Below are 27,986 nucleotides of genomic sequence, written 5' to 3' on the forward strand. Positions count from 1 at the left end.
TGATGAATCCTGATCGGAAGATGAACTGCACCATTTCTCTGATCAGGAGCGCTTTACATTTTTAGGAGACTGTTATGAGGCCTAATCCCCTTTCGTCAATTCACGTAGCCAGCTAAGAATAATTGGGCTATTTAGTGTATACCTGACTCTCTGTAACCTTACTGGCATCACCTGTTATCCTTTATTTATAAGGAAAGTACAATTGCACGTTTCAGACACCTTATGCTCTGTCATAATCGCAAGGGTCAAACCGCTTCACAAGTTCGGAGGAAGATTTGTGCTGTTCAGGGTAAAGATGCGGTAACCTATTGGATAAGTCATAAATGTTTTTTTTTTGGTTTCGATCAGGAATTCACTCTTCAAAGAACAAACCTTATATCGGAATACACATTGTTACAGACAAAGGATGACTGAAGAAGTTGGTTGAATGTAACCCATTGGTGACAGCGGGAGAAATGGCTCAAGTGCTGAATATATCGTCCCATAATGTAAGGAATCACAGAAAGAGGCTTGGTTACATACTTCGTTGCGATGTCTTGGTGGCACTTAAACTTAGTGAACGGAATTTGGTAATGCGCGTGTCAATTCACGATTCCTTACTAAGGTGCAATGAAAATGTCCCATTTCAGAAATGTTTGGTAATCATTTATGACAACATAGTAAGGAAAAATATAATGGTGAAGGAAAGGTTCACTTACTGTCTTGCATTTAGTGGGGATTGGAATTGCTTCCTAATGGTCAGGTCATCAATTCAGTGATATTTTGTTCTCAGCTGGACCATCTGAAAGAAGCCATTCAAGAGAAACTGTCAGAATTAACAAACACTGAAGTGGTGTTCCATCATGACAATGCGAGGCCACACGTTTCTATTGCGACTCGTCAGAAGTTGCCCTCGTTTGGCTGGGAAGTGTTACGTCACTATCCTACTTTCCTGATTTCACACCATCAGATTATTATCTATTCACATCTCTCCAGAAGTTTTCAAGCGCTTCGTTGCAGGACTGCAGAAGTACCTTCGAACAGTTCACCCAACAAAAAATAGCAAGTGTTTGGGAATATGGTACTTTTAAGTTACGCGGGAATTGGCAAACAGTCATTGATAATAATGGAAAAATGTGAAAAAATAAAACTTGTGCTGTGATAAATTAAAATAGTCATGGTGTTCACTTATTTAAATTTTAATTGCGATTCGAATGTTAAATTAAGCTCAAGTGACAGACATGAATTTAATCTGGAAGTTATAGCTTTGACTTTTGTTGAATAATTTCATTCATTTAAAGTAGATTGTTTTGTTCTATTTTGAGAACTTAGTTTGTGTGAGATGCAGTGTTGAGCATTATTAATATTTGGTGAATTTCATTCTTGTGAATTTGTTTGTACATGAAGTGCAGGTTTAACTTAATGATCTTCAATCATCAGGCTCTAAATTTAGGGAGTCAGGTTTGGCCATCAGACCGATTATCAGTCAATGATAGTTGTGGGCCCATAACATAGCCATAGGGCATTCCGATTCAATTAAGGGTCCATGCGGCGTGTACGATATCCTGCGCTGATATCACTTTGATAGACAGCCTTAATTATGGCGAAAGTCTGGAGCTCGATCCTCGAGAGGTTCAATTTTTAGAATCAAGAGGGACTAACCCATGGTAATTCATGGAAGTGGAATCAAAGGACTTTCAGGTTGTTGTTTGTTTAGTAAACTCAGAGTACTTTTCAGTTCAAAACATCCTCAGGCATTTAATTAATTTATCCTGAAATTGCTGGGCCTGTTTTAAATGTGTTAAATATTTCTGTAAATCCTAAGGCCATTGTTTTCTTGTTTCATTATATACAGTACTAGCAAGATACCCGTGCTTCGCTACGGTATTATACTGAAATTTATAATTGAATGGATATCGATTTATATATAATCCGTCAAAATTCGAGATCTGACTCGTTTTCTGAGAGATTACGGCAAGTTCCCTCCCATTTTTCAATCTTTCTTTCCAGCAATCGATTTCGTACTTCCCGGGCTAGGATCATGTATTCCACCCGGTCAGTTCGGTCCCTAAAAGTTTGCCATCTTTTCCTATAAGCATTTTTAATATGGATCAAATTCTTGAGGAGATTCGGCGTGGTGTCTTCTTGGATGCCTTGGCAGTACTGAACCCGCGGCCGGACTGCATTTGTAGTCATTACCCGTCCAGACCCGTTTCCAGCGCGGTCCGCACATTTGACGACGGTCCAGAATATTATTATTATTATTATTATTATTATTATTATTATTATTATTATTATTATTATTATTATTATTATTATTATTATTATTATAGATGTTCTGGACCCCACAGCAAGATGCAAGACCGCTAATTGGCGGTAAATTCCATCTGCTGCCATTGTCATTTTTGACATTGTGACCAGCACCATTATCGCGCGTAGGCAAGTACGCGGAATTTCTGGCGATACGAATGACATACTTCCGTGCATTATTGACCTTATTATAGAGGTGAACAATTGGACAGTCAATCTCATTCCTATCGTTTATTTCAAATGTTTTTAATTTTTATTTATATGCCAGGAGAATCTACTGTAATCAAAGAACGTTCTCCGAAGGAAAAGATGGCTCTTGAAGACGAACCCAGGAAAGATTAAAAATGATCGGTTTATGCTCAGAATAAGTACATCGAAAATCCACAGCCTGTTTCCAGTCATTCGACAGGGTCAGGAATGGAATGAATATACAGTAAAATCAATTGGTCTAACCTCCTTTTACACCCCACCGTCGTTAGTTTCATTCCACCCCCCCCCCCCCCCGCAAAAAAGAAAAGAAGGCGTGTTTCTTTATGTTTAAAAGAGATTCCAAACTCCAATGTTCACGTCTATAACCTTCAGTTTTGAGATATAAGTATCCCCATAAAAATAATTCACTATTTTCACATCTTTCACACTCCCCCCCCCCCCTAAGTGAATTTTCCTGCAACAAACTCGTTTATTTAATTGTAAAGTATCTTCTAAATACCAATTATCACGACTCTAACTTCTTCAGTTTTTGATTTATGTGTCCTCATGAAAGGAACTCAACTCCTTTTCACTCCCGCCCCCTCCAAGATTATTGCCCCCCAAAACGCGTTTTTCTTTGATTTTAAAGGAGATCCAAATACAAATTTTCACGCCTGTAACAAATATAGTTTTTATTAGATGTAAGTATTCTCATACAATTAAGTCTATTAATTTTTCAATAATTTCACCCCACCCCCTCATTGGATTTTCGGAAATTACGCGTTTTTTTTACTTTTTAAAGCAGATTCAAAACATCAAATTTCACGTCTGTAACATCTTCATTTTTGAGATATCAGTAGCCTAATTAAAATAAATCAACACTATCTTCAGTCAACTTTACCCCCCCTCCACCCAAGTGGTATTTCCGAAAACTAAAAATACATGTTTCTTTATTTTTAATAAGATAAAAAATACAATTTTTCAATTCTGTAACATGTTAACTTTTTTGAGATATACTGTAGAAATTCTCATTTTAAAATTTCACCAATTTTAGTTCCCCTTAAGTGGAGTTTCCAAATACAAATCACCTATGTTTCTTTACATTTACAGGAGATTCAAAATACACACTTTTTACGTCTGCAACAATTTACGTTTCTCAGATATTCTGTAGATATAGTCTTTCAAAAAATTCACCCCAATTTGTCACTCCTGTTCAACCGCCATTAATTGGATTTACCAAAAGCAAAAAAATACGCGTGTCTTTATTTTTAAAGGAGATCCCATATACAAATTTTCAGTTCTGTAATATCTTCAGTTTCTGAGATATATGTATCCTCATTAAAGGCATTCAACCTATTATTCACCCTTTTAAACCCATCCTATTGGGATTTACAGAAAAGAAAAAAATACGTTTTCCTTCATTTTTAAGGGAGATTCTAAGTACCAATTTTTACATCTGTAAACTTTTAAAGTTTTAATATGTAGACACACTTATTTTAAAAATTCACCCCCCCTTTTCACCCCCCATATTTGGATTTTCCAAAAACGAAAAAATACCTGCTTCTTTAGTTTTAAAGTAGATCCCAAATACCAATTTTCAGGTCTGTAATATCTCCAGGTTCTGAAATATAATTAGCCTCATTAAAGGCATTCAACCTTTTTTTCACCCTTTTCCACCCTTCCTATTGGGATTTTCCTAAAACAAAAAATACATGTTTCTTTATTTTTAAAGGGGATTCTAAATACCAATTTTTACATCTATAAACTTTAAACGTTTTGAGATATAGATACACTCATTTTAAAAATTCGCCCTCTTTTCACCCCCCCCCCCCCATTAATTGGATTTTCCGAAACTAAAAAAAATACGTGTTTCTTTATTTTTAAAGGAGATCCCAAACACCAGTTTTCAGGTCTGTAATATCTTCAGGTTCTGAAATATAAGTAGCTACATTAAAGGCATTCAACACGTTTTTCACCATTTTCCACCCTTCCTATTGGGATTTTCCGAAAACAAACAAATATTATTTCTTTATTTTTAAAGGAGATTCTAAATACCAAATTTTACATCTATAAGCTTTAAAAATTTTGAGATATAGATACACTCATTTTAAAATTTCACCCCCTTTTCAGCCCCACCATGAATTGTATTTTCCAAAAAAAAAAAAAAAAAGGGTTTCTTTATTTTTAAAGGAGACCCCAAACACCAATTTTCAGGTCTGTAATATCTTCAGTTTCTGAGATATAAGCATTCTCTTTAAAGGCATTCAACCCCTTTTTCACCTCTTTTTACCCCTCCTATTGGGATTTTCCGAAAACAAAGAAATACATGTTTCTTTATTTTTAATGAACATTCTAAATACCAATTTTTACATCTGTAAACTTTAAAAGTTTTGAGATATAGATGCACTCATTTAAAAAATTCACCCCCCTTTTCACCCTCCTATTAATTGGATTTTCCAAAAACAAAAAAATACGTGTTTCTTAATTTTTAAAAGCGAACACAAGTTCCAATTTTCAGGTCTGTAATGTCTGCGATTTTTGAGATATAAGTACCGGTATCCTGATTAAATGGCATTCAACCCCTTTTTTACCCTCTTTCACCCATCCTATTGGGATTTTCTGAAAATAAAAAAATACGGGTTTCCTTATTTTTAAAGAAGATTCTAAATACCAATTTTCACATGTGTAAACTTTTAAAGTTTTGAGATATAGATACACTCATTTTAAAATTTCACACCCCCTTTCCACCCCCTTAGCGACGGAATATCCAAAAATCCTCTCTTAGCGAGCACCTACATCTTAATATGAATATATCCTCAAAATTTCATTCATTTATGTCCAGTAGTTTTGGCTCGGCGATGATGAATCAGTCAGTCAGTCAGTCAGTCAGTCAGTCAGTCAGTCAGTCAGTCAGTCAGTCAGTCAGTCAGTCAGTCAGTCAGTCAGTCAGTCAGTCAGGACAAGTTACTTTATATATAGATTTCTATTTATATCTTCATCGTAACACTTTGTTTTCAGTAAATAAAATTTGGTTAGCCTATCTCAGCTTTTAATTTCAAATAGTTAGGTCTTTCTCTGATTCCCGCCAGTCATCAGCAAGTGACAAAGAGCCGCTAAGATACTCTGAGGGAAAATAATCTACTTAGATGCCACCGACTTAGTCGGAGTAATATTTGAGTGTTAACATGACTATCCAAGTTTTCAGTATTTCGTTATTTTATGGTAATAAATTATCTTTTATATGTAGGCGATTTTAGTACTTCCGAGCTTCCGATACTACAAATAATACTGATAGTAGTCACACTCGAGTGATTACATATCGTAAGGTTGTAGTCACTTCGTTTGACACTACCAAGACTGTTTCTCACGTGGTTTGTCGTAAGCTTAACATAACCGCCAAGACCTACAAGTTAACATGCGATCCGAATTAAAGAAATGTTCTATTTTGAAATAATATATGACATTCGAACTGTGGTCCACTCAGTGAGATGCTAGTACTCTCCCACTGAATCAACATTAGCTGTAAACTGTCCTATGTTCGGTCTTGGTGGCGATAAGAAACTCAACTCCCGACGCGGTCACTCTGTCCGGGGAAGACAAATTGCATCTGAAGTCGCCATGTCGTGCAACTCTATTAGTCACGCCGAGATGTCCAACTCATCGTGTCTGATTTGATGAGGTCCGAGAGTGATGAATAGATGGCCTCTGCTCAGTAATTAAACTAGAGTTAATTGGACTTCTTTCTAACCGGGTTACTTGGAAGTCTTTACCAACATAAAACAAGCGCTCTCTAGGAACGTCGCTACACTTACCACAGTCAGATCACTATCACTGACAACTCTCCTGTGGGTATGTACAGTATATACGTGGTATGTCCTCCCTGTCGTAAGAGGTAACTAAATGAGTGACTCCCAAGTGCATGTCATCTTGGAGGTGCCGGTTGGCGACCACGGGGTAAATATGAGTCTGAAATTTCTTCCCATTAATTGCACCAGGCTCCACACTTGAATTTTTCCCATCCAACCTCACTTGGTCAACTATATAATCTTTCCTGTCCTCGACAGTATTAAGTTTGCGAGATCGAATGTGTCTTTGATTTTCACGCCCTTGGTAGCCGATCACTTTCTTTTGGCCAATAACTTTATTCTCCGAAGTGTTGCGCCTTTCCAAACTTTTATTCCTATGATTAGTGTTAAGTCAACAAACAGCATTACCTCTACTGAGCAGCATATCCCAGTTATAGAAAGTAGTCCCCTCCTAATAGCAAATTCCCTTCAATTGGGTTTTCCGTTGTGAGTTTCTTTTTTCAAGCAATTAAACACTACATTGAAAGGTCCTTAATCTTGTCATCAAGCAAGTTCATAATCAGGGAGACAATTTCGTCTATATTTTTGCAATGTATTTCACATCAAGTCTTCTTCCAGGACTGGAATGTTTCATCTACGAATTATTTATGAACAACTGATCAACTAACTAAATAGCAAGCCATAGTCAGTTTTGAATGTGACGAAATGTGATATGCCGGGCTTAGTGGCTCAGACGGTTGAGGCGCTGGCCTTCTGACCCCAACTTGGCAGGTTCGATCCTGGCTCAGTCCGGTGGTATTTGAAGGTGCTCAAATACGTCAGCCTCGTGTCGGTAGATTTACTGGCACGTAAAAAGAACTCCTGCGGGACAAAATTCCGGCACCTCGGCGTCTACGAAAACCGTGAAAGAGTAGTTAGTGGGACGTAAAATAAATAACATTATTATTATTGAAATGTGATATATATACATTTAGACGAATTGTTGTTGAATGAATTAGACGAAGTAAAATCAGAGCAAGAAAATGAAAGAACAATCCGATCTACTCTCTAAGCATGTTTATGTAATCTACGGGAAATATGAGCACAAGTTCAGATAAAGAAGGAAAATAATATGTTAAAAATTAAACCACTTTTACCTTTGCGAAATTCAGATGATAATTAATATGTCTCCCGTTCATGGCCGTCCATCAGAGGTGGCTAATTTCAGATGGCAACCAGCCACAAGACATAGCCTGCACGTTTGCTGGGTAACATCCATCCATACCTTACACCACTGTCTGCATGTTTGCTATGGTTACACTTCTGTCACACATTTTGTCACGTCACGTTTCACAAATCTTCGGATGATCCCACCCATAAGGCATATGTATTTCAAAACGAAGGGAAATTCAAACACGCGAACAACAAATGTCAAAACACTGTAGCGTTGATTTGGATGTGAAGTTACCTCGTACTGCTATGACGTGAATATATAATCATGCATATTAGGTACGTGCACATGACAGCAGCCCAGACAGATCTTCAAGCAAGATAAAATAACGGTCCTATGGTTAATGTGTATCTGTTTAAGGGAATATTCCCTGTTGAATCCTACATCCATTTAACATGGCATAATTTTTTGAAAATATAATTATAATTAATATTAAACAGGCTACAATCGCACGGCCAGGCAACCATTGGGGTTCGCAAGTTGGTCTCTTGCCTGGCCACTGTGCGTCTGACCAAGTTTTTATTATGAAATGTATCATTTAAAAATAGGGGGATTAAAAAAAAACTATTCCTGCATTCCCTTTAATGATTTTTCTAGGGGCTTTTAGAGCGTTATAAGGGAATGAATATGGAAAGCCACAAATCATTTCAAATTTTTAGATGAACATACACGCTTATGCAGACACTGCATTGAAAATGAGAAATATATGTTGGAATGACGAACTGAATACTGTAGCATACATGTTGTAATACTAAACAGCGATGATTACTCTGGTAGTGGACAGTAGTTTGGGCCGAGTCATTCATCAATATTACACGTAATAAAACTTCTACTTTAATTATTCATGCTTAACAAAATGTACAAACACTATTTACATCTTAAAAACTAAAATGAAATGCCTGGATGGCTATCGATTGATTAAGTTTGAGGCCATGTGGCCGTAAATGCGTGTCTAGACGACATGTCGTCGCTATCAACTCATTCTTGCCGATGTCGGAAACCAGATGCATTCTGGTCACTCAAACAAGACCCTGATAAGAGCGCGCTCTGTTTAAATTTTCTCTGAGAGAACGAAACAATATATGATCAAAATTGGAAATTATTTCAGTTACTTTCAATATCAATACTATTGTTAGACAGGAAAATTCAAAGCCTTGACTGTGGTGTCACGTTTGGTGAAAAATTCAATACTATCGCATATGCCAATGCCTAACGTTACTAGCCGACAATAGAGAATGATCTCATATTTCCAGCAGATAACTTGACTAATGAAACAAGCTGTTGGGGTTAACTAGGCAAAAACAAAATGTGCGCTTCAGTGGGACAGGTAGGTCATTAACTAATGATCTCAGAGTAGAAAAGCTCTCATTTGACTTCAGATACCTTAGCGTGAAATTGACATAGTGTAATGAGAAGAAGAAAATATAAAAATTAGGATAACGAATGACAAGAGGTGTCAATGTTTCGTTAAAAAGTATGAACTTGAAAGTGATTTTTTTTTTTGCTAGGGGCTTTACGTCGCACCGACACACAAAGGTCTTATGGCGACGATGGGATAGGAAAGGCCTAGGAGTTGGAAGGAAGCGGCCGTGGCCTTAATTAAGGTACAGCCCCAGCATTTGCCTGGTGTGAAAATGGGAAACCACGGAAAACCATCTTCAGGGCTGCCGATAGTGGGATTCGAACCTACTATCTCCCGGATGCAAGCTCACAGCCGCGCGCCACTACGCGCACGGCCAACTCGCCCGGTTTGAAAGTGATTGATCCGAAACTTAACATTCTGGATATACATATCTACTATGGTACTCGTGGTACTCAATGGCTCCAAAAATTATCTGTTAACAAATAAAATCTGCCGATCATAAATTACACTTAAAAGTAGCATTATCAGAAATAACTCAGACTGTCTAAAAGAAGTGACTACGCAGTAATCAGTACGTACGAACGACCTACAGTGCCTTTGATATAACAGGCGCAAAACGGAGCAGTTATATGTGATTATTTACTTACGAAACGACAGAGTACTACACGAAGCCTTCATTGGACAGACACGTGTGAAGTGACCGTTGGATGGACCAATAATCCACTGGAGAGATCAAACCATCCAGGATCTCCTAAATGTCAGTGAAGGAGGGCAACAGGCTTCGGAGCAAAGAAAATGGCAAACAATTATGGGCGAAACTGAAAAATAGTTTGTTTTAATTGGTTAAAGTGTAATAGTTCATGAGGCTGAGAAGTCTACAGCAGGGAGATTTAGATGATGAGTTCTGTAACAGAAAATGCTAGGACAAGAAAATAATAATCACACGGCACATGGCAATCGCCTGTAATTTATTAATGTAGTTATTGTAAACTTATGAAATACTAATCTGATGTTGCTATTTTTAACATTTAAAGTTGCGCTTCTACAGACTGTTGTTATAATTTCGTAATTATATAAAGACAGTTGCCATGCAATTGTTGTAACGCTATTCTAAATATTCCCTACCACAGAACCCATCGTCTGTAGTTCCCGAGCCCCTACTTGGTCTCTCTGATAAACCACACACACACACACACACACACACACACACACACACACACACACACACACACACACACACACACACACACACACACACACACACACACACACACACACACACACACACACACAGCTTTCACGGCCGCAGATCTAAAAAATCATAGGGATAGAGCCAGCTTATGGGTGGTTAGGCCGTATGCGTTTGCAGAATTTCACCCAGGCGTGCCATTTGGGCTCATCAGTTGGACTGGCGTCCTACTCGTTGGCTGAACGGTCAGCGTACTGGCCTTCGGTTCAGAGGGTCCCGGGTTCCATTCCCGGCCGGGTCGGGGATTTTAACCTTAATTGGTTAATTCCAATGGCTGTCTCCATCATCATTTCATCCACATCACGACGCGCAGGTCGCCTACGGGTGTCAAATAGAAAGACCTGCACCTGGCGAGCCGAACCCATCCTGGGATATCCCGGCACTAAAAGCCATACGACATTTCATTTTCACTTGGATTGGCAGTCCACTTCAAGACTCCGCTAAGCAGTGGCAGACCAACTGCGTGGTCCAGCCGTGTTAGCAAATTGGGATTGCTAACCTCCTAACGCACGCTGCCTAACCATGCAAAAGCTCGTTCTATTCCTGTGATTTTTATATCCGATAAACTGTTATAATTTTCACGAAGTTTTGCTGTATCGAACTGACGAACAATTGAACAAGGACTGCGTACTTAAAAATGATGCACATTAAGTAAATGATAATCTTGTATATGAGAAGAGAAATAGGTTACTTGCAGATGCCTTATTTCTCCTTACTTGTCAGGTCACTTAGCGGAACATCCAAAGCACAATGACAACACATACTTCTCGTATATAATGTGTATTGCATCTGAAGAAAATAATTGAAACATTGTAAAAATAGGGAAAGAAGAAAACATTGGCAAGAGGACCACTTCCCAACTCTCTACAAAGGCTACCCGTAACTGCATATTCGTGCCATTTTACTCATCTACCTGTCTCTTCAACACTTCTAAATCTTGTAAATCAAGGGGGGATCGCCTGCCTAGTACTACTACTTAAACATTTTCGTTCCTCTCCTGAAGGGGTGAGGCTGGCTTCCTAGATGGTGACGCCGTCTATCAGGCCAGGAGATTTATTACGGTGAAGGAGACGCTCGGGGAGGGTGAGGGGTTAGCGGGGATGGCCTGTACTAGGAACTGTCCCGACATTCGCCTTAGTGCATAAGAATGGAAAACCACTGAAAACCGTTCTCATGACAGCCCGCAGTGGAGCCAGCCTCTCTCCATCTGCCAAATACAGAGGCGTAGAGCCACGGTAAAGCCGTGGCTACCCGTCATCTGCTCGGTTGGTCGGTCGGAGTGCAGGGCTGTCGGACCACGGACCATACGTGGCCACTTCTACGCCTAGACCCACTCTGCATCCACCGACGGATGCAGAGTGGGACACTATCCTCTGTTAACCGTAATCTTGAGGAAAACATGAAGAAGACCGATACTTCGAAGAATGAATGTATCGCGAAAATAAAGGGAAGGTGTGAGCACGAATAAGACCCTAGGTATCACAAACCTAAGATTATCGATTTCGGTTGAGAACGAGAGTCGACCAGAGGACGTCGGATGGGGAATACGATAGTGAAAAGCATGACCCAATTAAGTGGAACTAATGCCTGATTCAGCTAGGCGAACCATAATCACCAAGCAATGTTCCTCTGTTAAGAGACCTAATTCCCCTCTTAGTCGCCTCTTACGACAGGCAAGATATTCGGGACGGCAATGAAAACTTTGAATAGGTGAAGATACACTGAAACCGGGCGAGTTGGTCGTGCGCGTAGAGGCGCGCGGCTGTGAGCTTGCATCCGGGAGATAGTAGGTTCGAATCCCACTATCGGCAGCCCTGAAAATGGTTTTCCGTGGTTTCCCATTTTCACACCAGGCAAATGCTGGGGCTGTACCTTAATTAAGGCCACGGCCGCTTCCTTCCAACTCCTAAGCCTTTCCTATCCCATCGTCGCTATAAGACCTATCTGTGTCGGTGCGACGTAAAGCCCCTAGCAAAAAAAAAAAAAAAAAAAAAAAAAAAAAAAAAAAAAAACACTGAAGAAAATGGAAATTGCAACACCCAGAAAGAGTGGTGCTACATTGTTGCTATTGAAGGTGCAGGACGAGTGTTTGGTTGTTATTCGATGATTACACCTTCAGGTCCCTCTGACCGCAAGTTTGGACAACAATCAATACAGGATGTGCCCACCACAAGCTGCAATACATTGATGAATTCGTCGAGGCATGGAGTCTATAAGGCCCTGGATCGCTTTCTTAGCAATTGTGGCCCATGCTTGCTGCACTGCACGGGTCAGTTGTTCCAGAGTTGTGGGTGGCAGAGAGCGGTTGGTCAGTTGTCGACCCATCATGTCCCACAGATGCTCAATAGGACTGAGGTCCGGGGATCTGGCGGGCCCATTCTAAGGTTGTGAAGTCGTGGAGAGCTTCTCTGGAGATGCGTGCAGTGTGAACCCGGGCATTGTCCTGCTGAAACATCCCATTAGCAATGTTCGCCATCATAGGGACAACCACTGGATTGAGTACCCTATCAACGTACTGTCGAGCCGTCATAGTGCCCTCAACAAGCACTAATTTTGATTTCACATTAAAGCCAATAGCTCCCCAGACCATAATGCTTGGTGATGGTCCTGTGTACCTCTCGACACTAAGATCTGGGCGACCCCTCTCCCCGGTACGTCGGCGCACACTATTCCGGCGATCACTGCGGGCAAAACAGAAGCGCGATTCATCACTAAAGACGACCCTATGCCATTCGTCGACCCACGTCGATCTTTCTCGACACCAGGCCAGCCTTACACGTCGCTGTTGTGGGGTCAATGGAACACCTTCTGCAGGGACACGAGCTCGTAAGCCAGCTGCACGCAGGTGATTACCAACTGTTTGTTGTGTAACGTGGGGTGCCACAGCTGCTCGATTTTGCGCTGCTGTTGCATGGGGTTCCATCCGGGCCATCCGAATGATGCGGCGATTCTCTCTCACAGTTGTCTGTCGCGCTGTGCCTGTGCCAGGTCTACGAGTGTGGGTACCTTCATTTGACTACTGCTGCCATACACGTTGTACCGTAGATGACTGTCGGCCAACACGTGCAGCGACAGTCCTTAGCGATAATCCAGCCTCACACAGCCAAATTCTCCCAGCCCTCTCAAACGGCGACAGTTGTTGATAGCGTGCTCTTCTCTGTCGTCGAGGCATGTTTGACGGGGAACACTTCACTGCACAGACTGCAAGTCAACTACGCTACACCAGAGTCCGTATATTAGAGTTGATTCCTCCGCGACCAATCACGTGGGGAGACCTGTAGCAACAATCCAATGGGTCTGAAACTTTGATCGTTTACATGTCTATATGGCATCGTTCCATATCTTAAAAATCAACACAGACGACCAATGCCTTCATGGTGTTGCAATTTCCATTTTCTTAAGTGTACTTGACCACCTTAATGTTGTTTAGATAGTCATCTGGTGACTAACGACTGTGTCATTTCACCAGCAGGGCAACGGTAATACTAACTTAACACTTCCAAGCAAAGCTGGCGTTCAAGCAAACTAGTGGTCTTATGTTATTTCATATGCACGGGACCTCCAGTCTTACGTGTAATCCGAACCAGAGCGATGTTAATGTTCATTTCAGTACTCTTACTTGGAGTGATAGGTTTCGAACCACCACCACTTGGTGGTAGTGGTGACTATGTTTTAGGAGAAAGAACAAATGGATAACCATCCACTACTTACACTAATCAGATGGAAAATCGAAGAGCTCCGATACTTCGAAAAATGAAGGTATCGGTAATATAAAGGGAATGGTTTCGAATGCCTTATAAACTTAATTCTTCCGGGGACAGGAAAAGACAAGGTTTGACCAAGGGAGGTTGGATAGGATAAATGAAAGAGAGGAGCCTGGCACAACTAAGTGGAAGCAATACCAGGGCTCAGCTAACCCACGCTCCTAAGTTCAGAGGGCATAGCACCCCATTTAGTCGCCTCTTACGGCAACAGAGGATACCGTAAATGCATTCTATAGCCACCTACCACAGGGAGAAGGCAGTTATTATTATCTGAGGAAATACAAATGGGAAACTGTCCTCTATTAACAGTTACCTTGAGGAAAAAATTAAGTTCAACATTTCTAAGAATGAAGGTTTCGTCAAAATAAAGGGAAGAGATGAGAATGAACGAGACCCTAGGCATCACAAACCTAAGACTATCGATTTCGGTGGAGAACAAGAGTCGACCAGGGGACGTCGAATGGAGAATACGATAGTGAATAGCATGACACAATTAAGTGGAACTAATACCTGATTCAGCTAGGCGAACCATAATCACCAACCAATGTTCCTCTGTTAAGAGCCCGATTTCCCTTTTAGTCGCCTGTTTTGACAGGCAGGAGATTCCGTCGATGTATTCTACCGTCCTTACTAACGGGAAGACACCTCGTAAGTAGCGAGTGACATTCGAGTATCACGTCGCTCCAACGTATCGGTATTTTTAAAGATTTGGTTAACTCTGGAGAAAAATGGAGTTAGGTTTTCACAAAACAGAAAGTTTTCCTGCAGTTTATTATGTTTTACATCACTGAAGACCATTGCAATATTATGTACATGATAGTGATTACACTAATTTCATGAGGATACTTGTTTTGCTATCGTTAACATGCAGTTTTACTTTAAGTTGCGCGATTCCATAACCCGAGAGCCCACTCAAAAATGCATGCACCTTGAATAGTATAATGAGGGACGGTACCGGTACTCACCATGTAGGCGCTATTATAGCAACTTTCACACTTATAACATACACTCCGATATACGCTCATCCTCTTATTTCTCTCATAGACGCCTGTTTTTCTTTTAACGTTAAAATAATTATTTCTTAGCAGAAGAAGTAGGGGTCCCCATACTACGAAAACGGGAAATTACACTCAAATGTGCCGAAAGCTGAAGGGCTAAGGACCCGGAAAGGTTTCAAGTTGTGAGTCCTAGATATTTCTGTCAAATTAAATGGATAAATTTTGAAACTCACTTGCGGCATAAATGACGTTCCCGAAAAACAGTATTAAATTATGTGTTTCTTTACCGTACTCGTTTTCTTTTTAATTAAAATCCTAGCCAAATTAACTTATTTAAATAATTATTCTTTTTCAATGTGGTCCTTAGTTCAATACCCTCAGGCCTTTTTGATTTTTGAAAAATGTCCACACAGAATGTAGTTATAAGGGCTTAAGTGAATCTGCATTTACTCAGATTACCGCTCGTTGTGGTAGAAAAAAGCAAACTGCTAATCGACCGGATAACGATGATTAAGAAAAGGATTGTAATTTTTAGGAAAAAATGAGGAATATATTCTCATAGTATATTATATTTTATTTACCTAAAATTTTTAGATCATTTCCTTAGGATATTTTCAACACCGAGTTGCTTGCTTGAATGGCTATATCTGTGGATCTTTTGCGAAAGTGTCCAATGGTCTTGCCAATTATCATCAGACTCAGCTTCCTTTTGAACCCGTGAATTTTCCTACCTTGTTTTCGTGATCCTCTTCACCAGGTGTATTTTCAGTGCTACTTTTGCGTTTCAGATGATCACAAGTAGATTTGATAATTTTTAATTTTTCAGCTTTTCTTGCTTATTGGCATAAAGTGAGTACTTGGTTTACTCATTTTGGACAAAGATTGCAATGATTTAGCTTACAGCAGATTTATTCAAATGTCACGTGAACACCTGAATATTGCAGAACGGATATAGAACTGATAGTCTGACATTGAAAACAATCGTAAAGTGAACACATCTTCCGGTTTATGGCTGCGATATAAATCTACGAAACATGTAATTGTGGTGCCAGCTTGCGAGAATCCGAACTCTGTGAAAATTGTAGTTCTCTTTTAAAAATCTTGGGAGAAGAAGGTGACTATATTGCGTATCGTTGCGTACGGGCATAAAAAGGCACTGATAATGAGTAGGCAAGTGATAGGTGAGAAAGCAAGTAACAAGTATACTCTAGCCCGGACAACAGTTCCGGTATGAGATTTGATTAAACATTAGGGGCCCGGCCTATTTGCACCCGTAGAAGCTATGTTACTCTCACTACATTACGAAAGAACGGGCTTGAAGACACTTCATAATAATCAAATTATTTCGCATTCTAGCCTATTACTGTTTAACCACACGGAATATAATAATGAGTTTTGTTCGAATTTACTCAAACTCACCTTTGTGCGCTTATTTTAAAATACAAACTCCTCACAATGGCTCGGATGCTTTAGACCTTAAATTTGACTAAATAAGGAAAAAGCATATGTGCTTACGTATCGGAAAATATTACTCTAAACCAGTAGATCTCAAGCTGTGGTACGCACACTCTTAGGGGTACGCTTGGAACTATTATTGGCATACACGAGCAGTCATGAGGGAAAAAATGAAGTAACAATGGAATAGGGAAATAAGTAAGAAGAAATTTAAATATGCATACATGGATCCACGCTTCGCTTAAATTTTCACCTGGACTAGGACGCATCACAAAACTGTGTCTGTACGATCAAGAAGACAAGGTAGCTCGAAAAGTTGCCAACTTTTATACCCGAGAGGAAGGTTCGAGAGAGATCTGGACTAATGCCCGACACAGCCCCAATGTTTTACTGGATATTCAAACACGTAGAAGAAAGCGCTGATTAGTTGAAAATTAAATACAGGAAATTTCCTATTGGCTACTTTTGAAGTTGGCGGAAGGAGGTCGAAGTGGTTGACAACTTTAACATACCAAAAACAGAAGACAATCAACTTAGTGTTTTAAACCTAGAAATACAAAATCACTTTATCAATTTAGTAGCGACATCTGTTTACCTAAGTCCACACTTCTTGCTCTAGTTGTTTCCAGTTTTAAGTGTAAAATGTCATTTCACAAGGCGCTTGATTTAAATGAACGGGGCGGGTGTACCCTCGCGGTACAATTATTATTATTATTATTATTATTATTATTATTATTATTATTATTATTATTATTATTATTATTATTATTATTATTATTATTTTAAAATCAGGTTTCCTAATATACACATCTAAATACAGTCCATTTCTGGCTCAGCTATAAAATAAGGTAATATAAACAACTATGCATGGTAGGCCTACATTTGAAGTAAGTTTAAGTAACTGATGATAGACTACGTAAGGATCAGGAACATAATCGTGTGAAGTTGACCAGAGTGGTATATATATACAGTGTTGGAAGTTTAATATTGAGGGAAAATGCGATTACAAAACTAGAAATCCGTATTATATTTAAAATTCTAAAATGACAAAGGAATTGTCAAGAAGTTTAAATTTAGAACTGAACAATTTATAACGCTAAACGAATTAAATGTATTTCAGCGCACTGCTCAACATTCATACGGGCCTATCTTCATTCTTCTCCTCGTGTGGAATAGAACAGAATCAGGAGCTACTTTATTCCTTTAACCCCGAGTGGTGGGAAAGGCAGGCCTCTGGCTAAACAGGGAGGTTTCTGATATTGCTTGAACACTACACCTGCCCTGTAAAACCCTGCTATCCCTCATTTATTGAAAACTCATTTTTAATAGATATTAGTACATTATTTTACACGTAATGATTTCACCTTTTAATTGAGTTACTTCTCAGCTCATTTGATAACACGTTTGATATCTGCATTACTACTTACTTTCACTTGCACTGTATTATTATTATTATTATTATTATTATTATTATTATTATTATTGCTAGTTGCTTTACGACACAGATATGTCTTATGGCGACGATGGGACAGGAAAGAGCTAGGCGTGGGAAGGAAGCAGCCGTGGCCTTAATTAAGGTACAGCCCCAGCATTTGCCTGGCGTCAAAATGGGAAACCACGGAAAACCATTTTCAGGGCTGCCGACAGTGGGGTTCGAACCTACTATCTCCCGAATTCTGGATACTGGGCGCACTTAAGCGACTGCAGCTATCGAGCTCGGTGAATATTATTTTTAAAATATTTACAAGTGTTGGCATTTAAAAAATATTCTTTGCTGCTGTACATAAAATTATAAATAAACAAATTAAGGAACGTTTCTGTGCCAGCGTATAGTGCCATTTCATTAAATACAAGCTAAAAGGTAGAACAATACATTGAAATCGAAAGTAGTATTACGTGTGCCAGTATTCTTTTTGGTACTTATTATTAGAAAAAAGAACATCAAATAGAATATTGTAGTAGAATTAATGCAAATATTAGTGGTTAAAATAATAATAATAATAATAATAATAATAATAATAATAATAATAATAATAATAATAATAATAATAATAATAATAATAATAATAATAAAAGCAATTTCCATTATAATAATTTCAATTGAGAGAAAGGTGTGACGATGATCGAGTGTAAATGAAAGATCGCTCCATGGGTGATACTGAACTAGAAATGTATTACGTTCATCATCGTGTCTTGAATAAAGGAATTGCATTTCTGGGCCGGCAGATTAAAAGTAATGTTAAATGTCTCCTCCTATTTATGTGAAAACAAACGACTAACTACTAAAAATTCACAGATTTAGTTCCCACCAGACCATTTAAATATGACTGAAATATAAGGATTTGACGAAAAATGCTTAATCTATGGCCTGATGTCAAAGTAAGATCGATAATTGCGTTTATGTGAAAAATATAAACTACTTATGACAAGGATAATCGCAGAAAGAACCAGTTAGGAATTCAAAAAAAGGGCAGGGATTTTCCAATTCCTATCCATCACAATAACGCACTCCAACATATTCAGTAATATATTATTAGGCCTACGTAAATGTGTTATTCTCATGAAACAACAGCAGCCATGTTTGAAGATACAGAAACATAAGTTTACAGAGGATATTTCTTTTCCGGTAGTTTGTGACTTTGGATATTTATTTCACTCTCATGTTCATGTAATTTATTTTCAATTTCAACGAATGAATCACTATATATTGTCTTTGTATTGAATACGTAGCTTCTTCAAGAGACGAACAATACATTTCTTTACGTACATGCATTTAAGTGTTAACCAGTTGCTGGAAGTTCTATGTATGGCTGTTGGATGTTCCACCGCTCTGCGTTTCTTGAAATGTGACTGCACTGGTAGTTTGTTAGCGGTTCCGTAAGATGGAAATAATGTTTAACAGGTTATTATAACCTGAGGAAAATTATATTTCAGTGAAAGTTAATTTCTCAGTTTCGGACATTCTTTCACTATTTCAGTGATGTAATGGCCATCTAGGCTACGTGATAAAGACGTGCGTGCGTTGCATTCCTCTTCAGAAAGTCAAACATTTAGAAACGAGACGTCCATTTGTGGAGATGCACTTAGTCCTGATCCTACATAAAAAATGAGAACCAGCTTAATTCCATCGGTCATTCAGCGGTAACTTTCACCTTCCATTTAACGAAAGACCTCGCAGTCTTTGCAGAGGAGACAGTGAATATGGAAATCCACAGCCTGTTTCCAAGTCATTCGACCTGGTCAGGAATGGAATGAATGTAGCCCCCATCTAGCGGCTAGGATAGGAATTGCGCCGGCTGCCGAAGCCTGTCGCACTCCTCTGGGGCAATGATTAATGAATAACTGATGAAATGAAATGATATTGGAGAGTGTTGCTGGAATGACATATGACAGGGAAACTGGAGTACCCGGAGAAAAACCTGCCCCGCCTTCGCTTTGTCCAGCACAAATCTCGCATGGAGTGACCGAGATCTGAACCACGGAACCCAGCGGTGAGAGGCCGGCGTACTGAGACCAAGGAATCTCAGGCTGTGTCTGGCATTACTTCAGGCTACTTCTCCTACCTTCCTCATGTTTGTCTTTCCTATCTGTACTTCCTTGATCAACTCTAGTTCTTTTCCAACTTCGACGGTATGAGGTGTGCGAATCTGAGGAAGTCTCTTTTTCACGTAGCGGCACTTCTTTGTCTTCTGCTAACACATTTATTCATCGAAGGGTTGCACCTCTTCCTTTAAAACAAATTGGTTCTACGTCAATAGAACTAACGTTCTCTACAATTTTCAGAGGTGTCAAAATGCCACAAACTATTTTTTCCTGCGGGAGTTATGTTACATCCCGGTAAATTTACCGACATGATAGCGCGAATTAGAGTACAGTGTGCGCATATAATCCGTATACCCAATATAATAAATAAAATTAAACTCAAACTGACGTGATAAAAAACGCATATACTCATTATTTATTTCTACTTTACCGGGAGAGTTGACCGTGTGCTTAGGAGTACGCGGCTGTGAGTTTGCATTCGGGAGATAGTGGGTTCGAACCCCACTGTCGACAGTCCTAAAGATGGTTTTCTGTGGTTTCCCATTTTTATACCAGGTAAATGCTGGGGCTGTACCATAATTAAGGCCAAGGTCACTTCCTTCGCACTCCTAGGCTTTAGGCCTTTCCTATCCAATCGTCGCCATAAAACCTATCTGTGTTGGTGCGGCATAAAGCAAGTTGTATAAAGGTGTATTTCTACCTACATCATACATCTTAGAAATCTAAGAGATCCGTATGCCCCCCCCCCCACCTCCACCCCATGGTCTCTGCACAGCTGAATACACCGCCATGTCCTGATACTCATATTAACCAACATCCTTGGGGTCACTGTCTGGTAAGCATCGCGTACCGCATTTTTCAGATCATCAGTTCCAACATACCGCTGCCTCTTCACGCTTTCACTGATGTAACCCCAGAGTGTGTTATCGGGTGTTCTTAGATCAGGCCTCCTTGGTGGCCATGGAAGAGGAGCTGGATCATTGTCCGATCCTCGACCCATCCAGCGATTCCCAAAGACTGCGTTCAGACATTGTCGAGCATCCGCTGCGCAGTGAGCTGTCGCCCCATCGTGTTGAAACCAAACAACGTCTAACATTCCCTCATTTTTCAGCCGCGAGATGAGCCAGTCATTAATCATCTGCGGGTAACTGTTCTGATAAACAGAACGATTAAAAAATATGGGACAAACAGATGAATTTGTGTCATTACGGCCCAAATCATGACGTGAGGTAGGTTTCACTCGATTTCCTGAAACAAAATTGGAGTTTCTTTTCCCCAAAAGTAAAAAATTACGATTACGAGAGCTGCAATAAATCGTACGTTCGTCAGCGAACATGACTCCTGCCTTCTGACCAATTGTTTAGAATTGTTACAGCATCCGAACACAAGCATTAACACGTCTCTCCGAATCATCATCCGATAATTCACTGACACTCAGTGGGGGCCAAGACCTCATTTTCAGCTCCACTTTGATGTGTTTCCTCAGGTTTGATTCCGGTATCCCCAACAATGACGCGCGTTTCCGTCTGGACTTGACTGGAAGTTGTTCTACGGATTTTTCCACGTCAGTACAAAGTTCAAGGCTTTTTGCCGCGTCGTGAACACTCCTCGTTAAAAATGTTTCCTTTGCTCACGTTAACAACGTCATCTTTGTCGGTTCATCTTTCACAAACCGCGCAATGAAATCGTCTCTAACAATTTTAATTGATTTGCCACTAATTTTACGCTCATGAATCTACACAGCTGCCAGCAAACGTTCCTCAATCGTATAATCAGCTATTGTTTCAATAACTTGGCACAAGGTGCTGTCAACAACGTAAGTCGATTACAACGGGTACCTGACAATAGAAATAAATAATAAGTAGGGGTGTACGGACTTTTTGCGCACTCTGTACTTTCAAACTGAGTTGAGCTGAGATCGAACTCTTAATGTCGGGCTCAGAAAGCCATCAGAGCAGCTCATCACGCCTCTTCTTTTCCATTTGAGATTATAGTCAATAAGCGGAAATCGCTTAGCTCTTCTTCCCCTTAATCAGCACAACAATCTCGGCTATAATTAATGTATTAATGTAGTATCATTTTATTTTGATAAACAAATTACTTCAGTAATTACTCTCCCAACTTCCAGAGAAGAACGCACCGGATGGAGTTCTGAGATTCTTCTGTCCAGTCTTCCCGACACACGCCTCCTTGTATCACGCGTATTTCCTTTCTTTCTTGCATCCTGCTTCGTTTCTTTCTCGTCCAGGGACTGAATAACGTTCCTTCATATTCTCTAGGAGTTACAAGATCATGGTTTCTGCGTCGAATAATGTTACAGCATCTCGAAACCCATTCCCTTGTTGTATTAAATTTGCGTCTCATACATATATTTTCCTTCGAATAACGTATCTTGCATGTGATGGATTGCGTATACAAAGGCTGCCGTCCTCTTAGAAGCCACCAGGTTTCATACACTTCTTTCTCAATCATAAAAACACCGTAGTATTTTGTTTCCTTTTTGTTTTGGTTTTTAAAGGCAATGTCCACTAGGAGATAGGAGGCTGATGTTACATCACTCCTCGATGAATAAGAATAAGAATAAGAACAAGAATAAGAATAAGAATAAGAATAAGAATAAGAATAAGAATAAGAATAAGAATAAGAATAAGAATAAGAATAAGAATAAGAATAAGAATAAGAATAAGAATAAGAATAAGAATAAGAATAAGAATAAGAATAAGAATAAGAATAAGAATAAGAATAAGAATAAGAATAAGAATAAGAATAAGAATAAGAATAAGAATAAGAATAAGAATAAGAATAAGAATAAGAATAACATACCCAAACAGCCACAAACTTTCAGCGTTCAGTTTGCAAGCCTCTGTAAATTTAGTGAACGCTTCCACAATCCTCTGTTTGTACTAGCTCTGTGTCCTCTTATCTTTAAATCATTAGAAAGTGAGTCTGACCATCGTCGTCTTGCTCTTCTTTACTTATCTTACTCTCCATGACCGAGCCTCCATGGATCAGGCGGCAACGCGCCGGCCTCTCCCCGCTGGGTTCCGTGGTTCAAATCCCGGTCACTCCATGTGAGATTTGTGCTGGACAAAGTGGAGGCGGGGCAGGTTTGCTCCGGGTACTCCGGTTTTTCCTGTCATCTTTCATTCCAGCAACACTCTCCATTATCATTTCATTTCATCTGCTATTCATTAATCATAGTCCCGGAGGAGTGCGACAAGCTTCGGTAGCCGGCACAATTCCTGTCCTCGCCGCTAGATGGGACTTCATTCATTCCATTCCTGACCTGGTTGAGTGACTGGCAACAGGCTAAGGATTTTTTATTTTACTCTCCATGACCGAGTCCATTCTTCTTCTAGGTAACATATTCTCCTACATTCATTTCACAATACCTACCCACCGAAACCGGTTTATGCGTACAGCTTCATCCATCGAGTTCATTCATAACTTAGCCTTCATCTCCTCATTTCGAGTACCCTCCCCACATTGTTCCCACTTGTTTGTACCAGCGATCATTATCGCTACATTAACCCCTTCAGTCCCGAATTATCTTCTGGCGCCAAAAAAAAATATATATTTTTTTGCTGCCTAGTAGACCCCTTGGGACGCTTTTAAGCCATATTAGAACAAAAATCGTTTTTGTTGCCATTGCTTCAAAAATATTTTCTTGTCCAATATATTGGACACTGGGTCTGGGAAGACACTGTGCAGCTCCCTTTATACAGGTGACTAAAATGCAGGTTTAAAAATACTTTTCTCTTGCAGAATATGACTACACATCATTAATATCAATGATATGTATAAATAAATTGCAAAATAATCAAGTCTGGCTTTCTTCTTCAAAAGAAATACTCCCGAGAAACAAAATAACTTGGATTGACTTCACATTTTTACATTTCTTCCTAGAAATTAAACCTGTTTGCTGTCTGTATACCTGTAAAAAGGAGGTTCTGGTATTTCTCTTTGGGAAAATCGAATGATCATAAATATGTCTTTCAATAAAATGTGTATTGCGATGTAACCTAGCAACAGTGCAGGCTGGGATGTGACGTATTGATGGATGGCCATGACATAGAGATCTACGGACTGTGCAGCTCCCTTTATACAGGTCAATGACTTATTTCCTACAGCTCAGTGTAGGCAAATCAGCGCTTTAATTTTACTGTCATTGGTACTTTTGAAATTTGTTTTACCAGACTACAAGGCATAAATATTTGTATATTTTGCAAAATTTTCAAAATCGTCATCTGTGATATACTTGATGAAGAAATCAATAGGATAATCTTGAAAACCTTAAACATCACTGAAATCATGTTGAAAACGAATAAAAGAGAGAAAGAACAACACCTGTATTGATTTTCAGTGGTTTTTTTGTAGTTTTTCAGCGAGATAATCCTACAGGTGGCCATTGTTTTTTATAGTTGTCTCACCAGTCTCTAACTGTATAAGTAAACCTACAGCTTCTTCGCCACCTTCTGCCATTTGTTGATCTGTCAAAACAAGTTCACATCCAATATCATCTGCCAGTCCTGTGAATCCCATTTAGGTTTCATGTTTTCCTTGACTGAAATATTTGTACATCCTATCCTGACGCCTTGGCCAACAGCAGCTGGAATATCTTCAAAATTATCCCTTTCATCTGACATATCAGTATCAAACAGATCTCCGTCTTCGAGCATGTTCAGTATTCCCTTGGGATGCATTTCATTCAGAACACTGATGTTTTCCTGCATCCTAGAAGTAAAAAAAAATACATAATTTCTAAAAATAACCTCCCATTTTTATTGTTGAAGGGCAACACTTAATTATTACACATTTTGGAAGATTTATTATATAATTTAAGCCTGTAAAACTTTGTTAAAATTCACAAGTTGCGAACTCTCATCAGCACCCAGGTCATGAACTTCAGAAGAAGTACTACCACTGTGACCTGATGTCCAAAATTTTGGACATCGAATTCCATCGCCTTGGAAGCTCAAGTAAACTTGTTTTTTTCAGTCATCATATTATAAAGCTGAAGCTTATGTTACTCTCTTCCAAACACATAATTTTCTGAAGTTATATGAAGCAAATTGCTCAAGTAATTAATACAGAAATGTGACTTACCTGATAATCCTGGCAATGAGTCTGCCATCTTGCATGTTTTGATGTTTACTTCATAACTCTATCAACAGAAGGCAGAGATATTCCATGCCTTGCGCTAGCCAAGTGTCCAAAATAATGATCATGAGGTTTTAATGGTAATTGAGACAGTTTACTGCGTTTAAAATAGGATAAAAGTTAGTGTCCAATATATTGGACACCAGGTCTGAAAGGGTTAACTTATGTTACTTCTAACATTTGACTAAATGTACTGAGTAAACCCAGCTTTCACTCCTGAACAGTGAAGTTGGTCTGAAAAAGTTAGATCCGTCTAGGAGATGATTTTCTTCCTACGGAAAACTGTTTATCGCAATTGCGAGCCCACTGCATTAGATTTGCTGCATCTTGATTCAATCTCACTCACTATACTACCATCCTGGGAGAACACACATCCTAACTACATGAAATGATCTACCTGTTTCTGTTTTTAGATCCCAAGCTGACATTCGGTTCTCTTAGGTTTCTTTCCTACCAACTTACTTTAGTCTTGACGAGGCTCATTCTCATAATATAAGAATGAATACGATATTATCATACTCACTGGACTTATCTTCAAGTTTCTAGGCTTTAGATTGCAGGCTTTCACCTCAATCTCCCATTCAACTCAAGTCATCAGCATAGGCCAAACTGCTTTAATAATAGCAATCGCATAACCTCAGCCACCCTGTGAACGTGCTGTGACTTGGTGCCATTTGGCCTGCCTGATGTCAATTTCGACTAACATTAGGACGTGGTTGATAAAGAAGATCGCAGTCATTCGAACTATTGCTGGGTTGTAATTAATTTTTTGGGGTGAACTCCATTATTTTCTGCACATAAGCAAGAGCAATTCTTCGCCCAAAGTGAAAGCTACGGTAATATTCGTCTGTACATCGGTAAATTGATTGTAATGTGATAGAATGTGATATGTCCCATTTACCAGAAATGCAGGATGCTTCAAATGTCGTGCAAACGTCTATGTGATGGGTTTGTATTTACAATATTAATCTCAAATTACTGTACATCGTGATGTTAAGGATTTGGAAATGTTTTATGTGACACATGACTCGTAGGGTGCAACGCCAAAGTGGAGCTCTTAAGGCAATTTTCATTTCCAAAAGAGGAGGCTAAACATCTGTCAGCGGGGTACGCAGTGCCACCTAGATTATATGGACTTCCTAAGATCCATAAAGAAGAGGTTCCACTCAGACCTATTGTTGGTGCGATAGGTTCTCCTAAGAATGCTCTGGCTAAACACCCAAGCAAATTGCTTCAGCCACACATAGGGACCCTCGGTACTTTGTCATTAATTTGTCAACTATAACCCTTCAGCCGAATGCACTTTTGGTAAGTTTCGATGTGGAGTCCTTCTTCACTAAAGTGTCGATTGACTCAGTCATGTCTTTCATTGAACATCTGTTCCCAGAGGACATTACTAAGCTATTTTACCACTGAGTGACTTCCAGCTATTTTTGTGGAGTGGGAATTTTTACGAACAGACGGATGGGGTGGCTAAGGGAAGTCCACTTTCGCCGGCGGTGTCTAATTTCTTTATGGGTCATGTTTAGGAGGAGGCTATTGTTTCGGCGCCCGTCAAACTTATGATTTGGTGGAGGTATGTTGATGATACAATTGTGGTCTGGACATAAGGTCCTGAGAAAATTCATCTATTTCTAAACCACCTAAATCAGCTACACCCTTCAATTAAATTCACAATGGAGATGGAGTCAGAAGGATGCCTTCCTTTCTTGGATGTTCTAGTAAGAAAGAAACCGGACGTCTCCTTAGGACATACCGTTTATAGCAAGACTACCCACATATATCGCTATCTTCATGCTGATTCTCACCACCACCCAGCAAAAAATCCAGGCATTCTCACGACAATTACCAAGAGGGCGAGACGAATTTCTGAGCCATGAAATATCCAGGTGGAGGTGGACACACTCAGAGTCACGTTCAAGGGTAATGGTTACACAGAATTTCTGATCATAGAGCCCTGTATTCCAGAGAAACGACCAAGCAAAGCTCTCAGAAGGAAGAAGTGAAGGGTACTGCCCACCTGCCTTACATTCACAACACCACAGATCGAATTGCCAAGGTCTTCCGCAAACACAACATAAAAACCGTGTTTGGCACCGTTACTAATACTGCTCACAGTCTGCGTAAAACCAAGGACAAATTGTCCCCACTTTTACATCCGGGGTATACGAAATTCCGTGTACTTACGGTAAGGTATACGTTGGCCAAACATGCCGGTCCATTGGTACTCGTATCAAGGAACATAAACGAAATATTCTTCGCAATCAGCCAGACAAATTAGCAACAGCTGAGCACTCTCTATCGTCGGGTCATGATGTCGTGTTCCGAGATGCTCGAGCTCTTACCCACACTAGACACTACAGGTCCAAGATTATATGGGAAGCTATCGAGATACCTAGAGATCAAATAATTACAACAGGGGCATTGGCCATCAATTAAGTAATACGTGGTTGCCAGCCATTAAAGTTTTACGTAGGTATTTCCCTTCCCTGTCCTTTCACCATTATTATTTCGTTTCGGTATTTTCCAAATTCGTACGTTCCTCATCGCCAGATGTTTCATTCCAGGCTTGTGTCAATGTTATACTTCGATATGTGTGTACACCTGTTATGTTATGTGACTCTGTCTCAGACTGATTCTGATGGTTCCGACAGCTCCCGCTTCAAACGGTAGCGCTGTACCACCTCCGGTGAGTCATCTGGTGATGAATGAATGTACCAAATCCACTTCTGTTATAACGTCTAAATTCAAACCTCATTGTTTGAGAAGCCTTTCTCGTGAACAGTCGAGATTGTCGTTTGAAGACGCAGAGCAAAGTTCTCTGCGAAACGTAAAGAATTTTCGCCTTGTTTCCTTGACACGGCATAAGCCCAGAAGCCTATATCATGTCCATTATCTATATATATATATATATATATATATATATATATATATATAATAAGAGTTTTGTCTGTAAATTC

This window comes from Anabrus simplex, chromosome 1 (genome assembly GCF_040414725.1).
Source record: "Anabrus simplex isolate iqAnaSimp1 chromosome 1, ASM4041472v1, whole genome shotgun sequence".
NCBI classification, from domain to species: domain Eukaryota; kingdom Metazoa; phylum Arthropoda; class Insecta; order Orthoptera; family Tettigoniidae; genus Anabrus; species Anabrus simplex.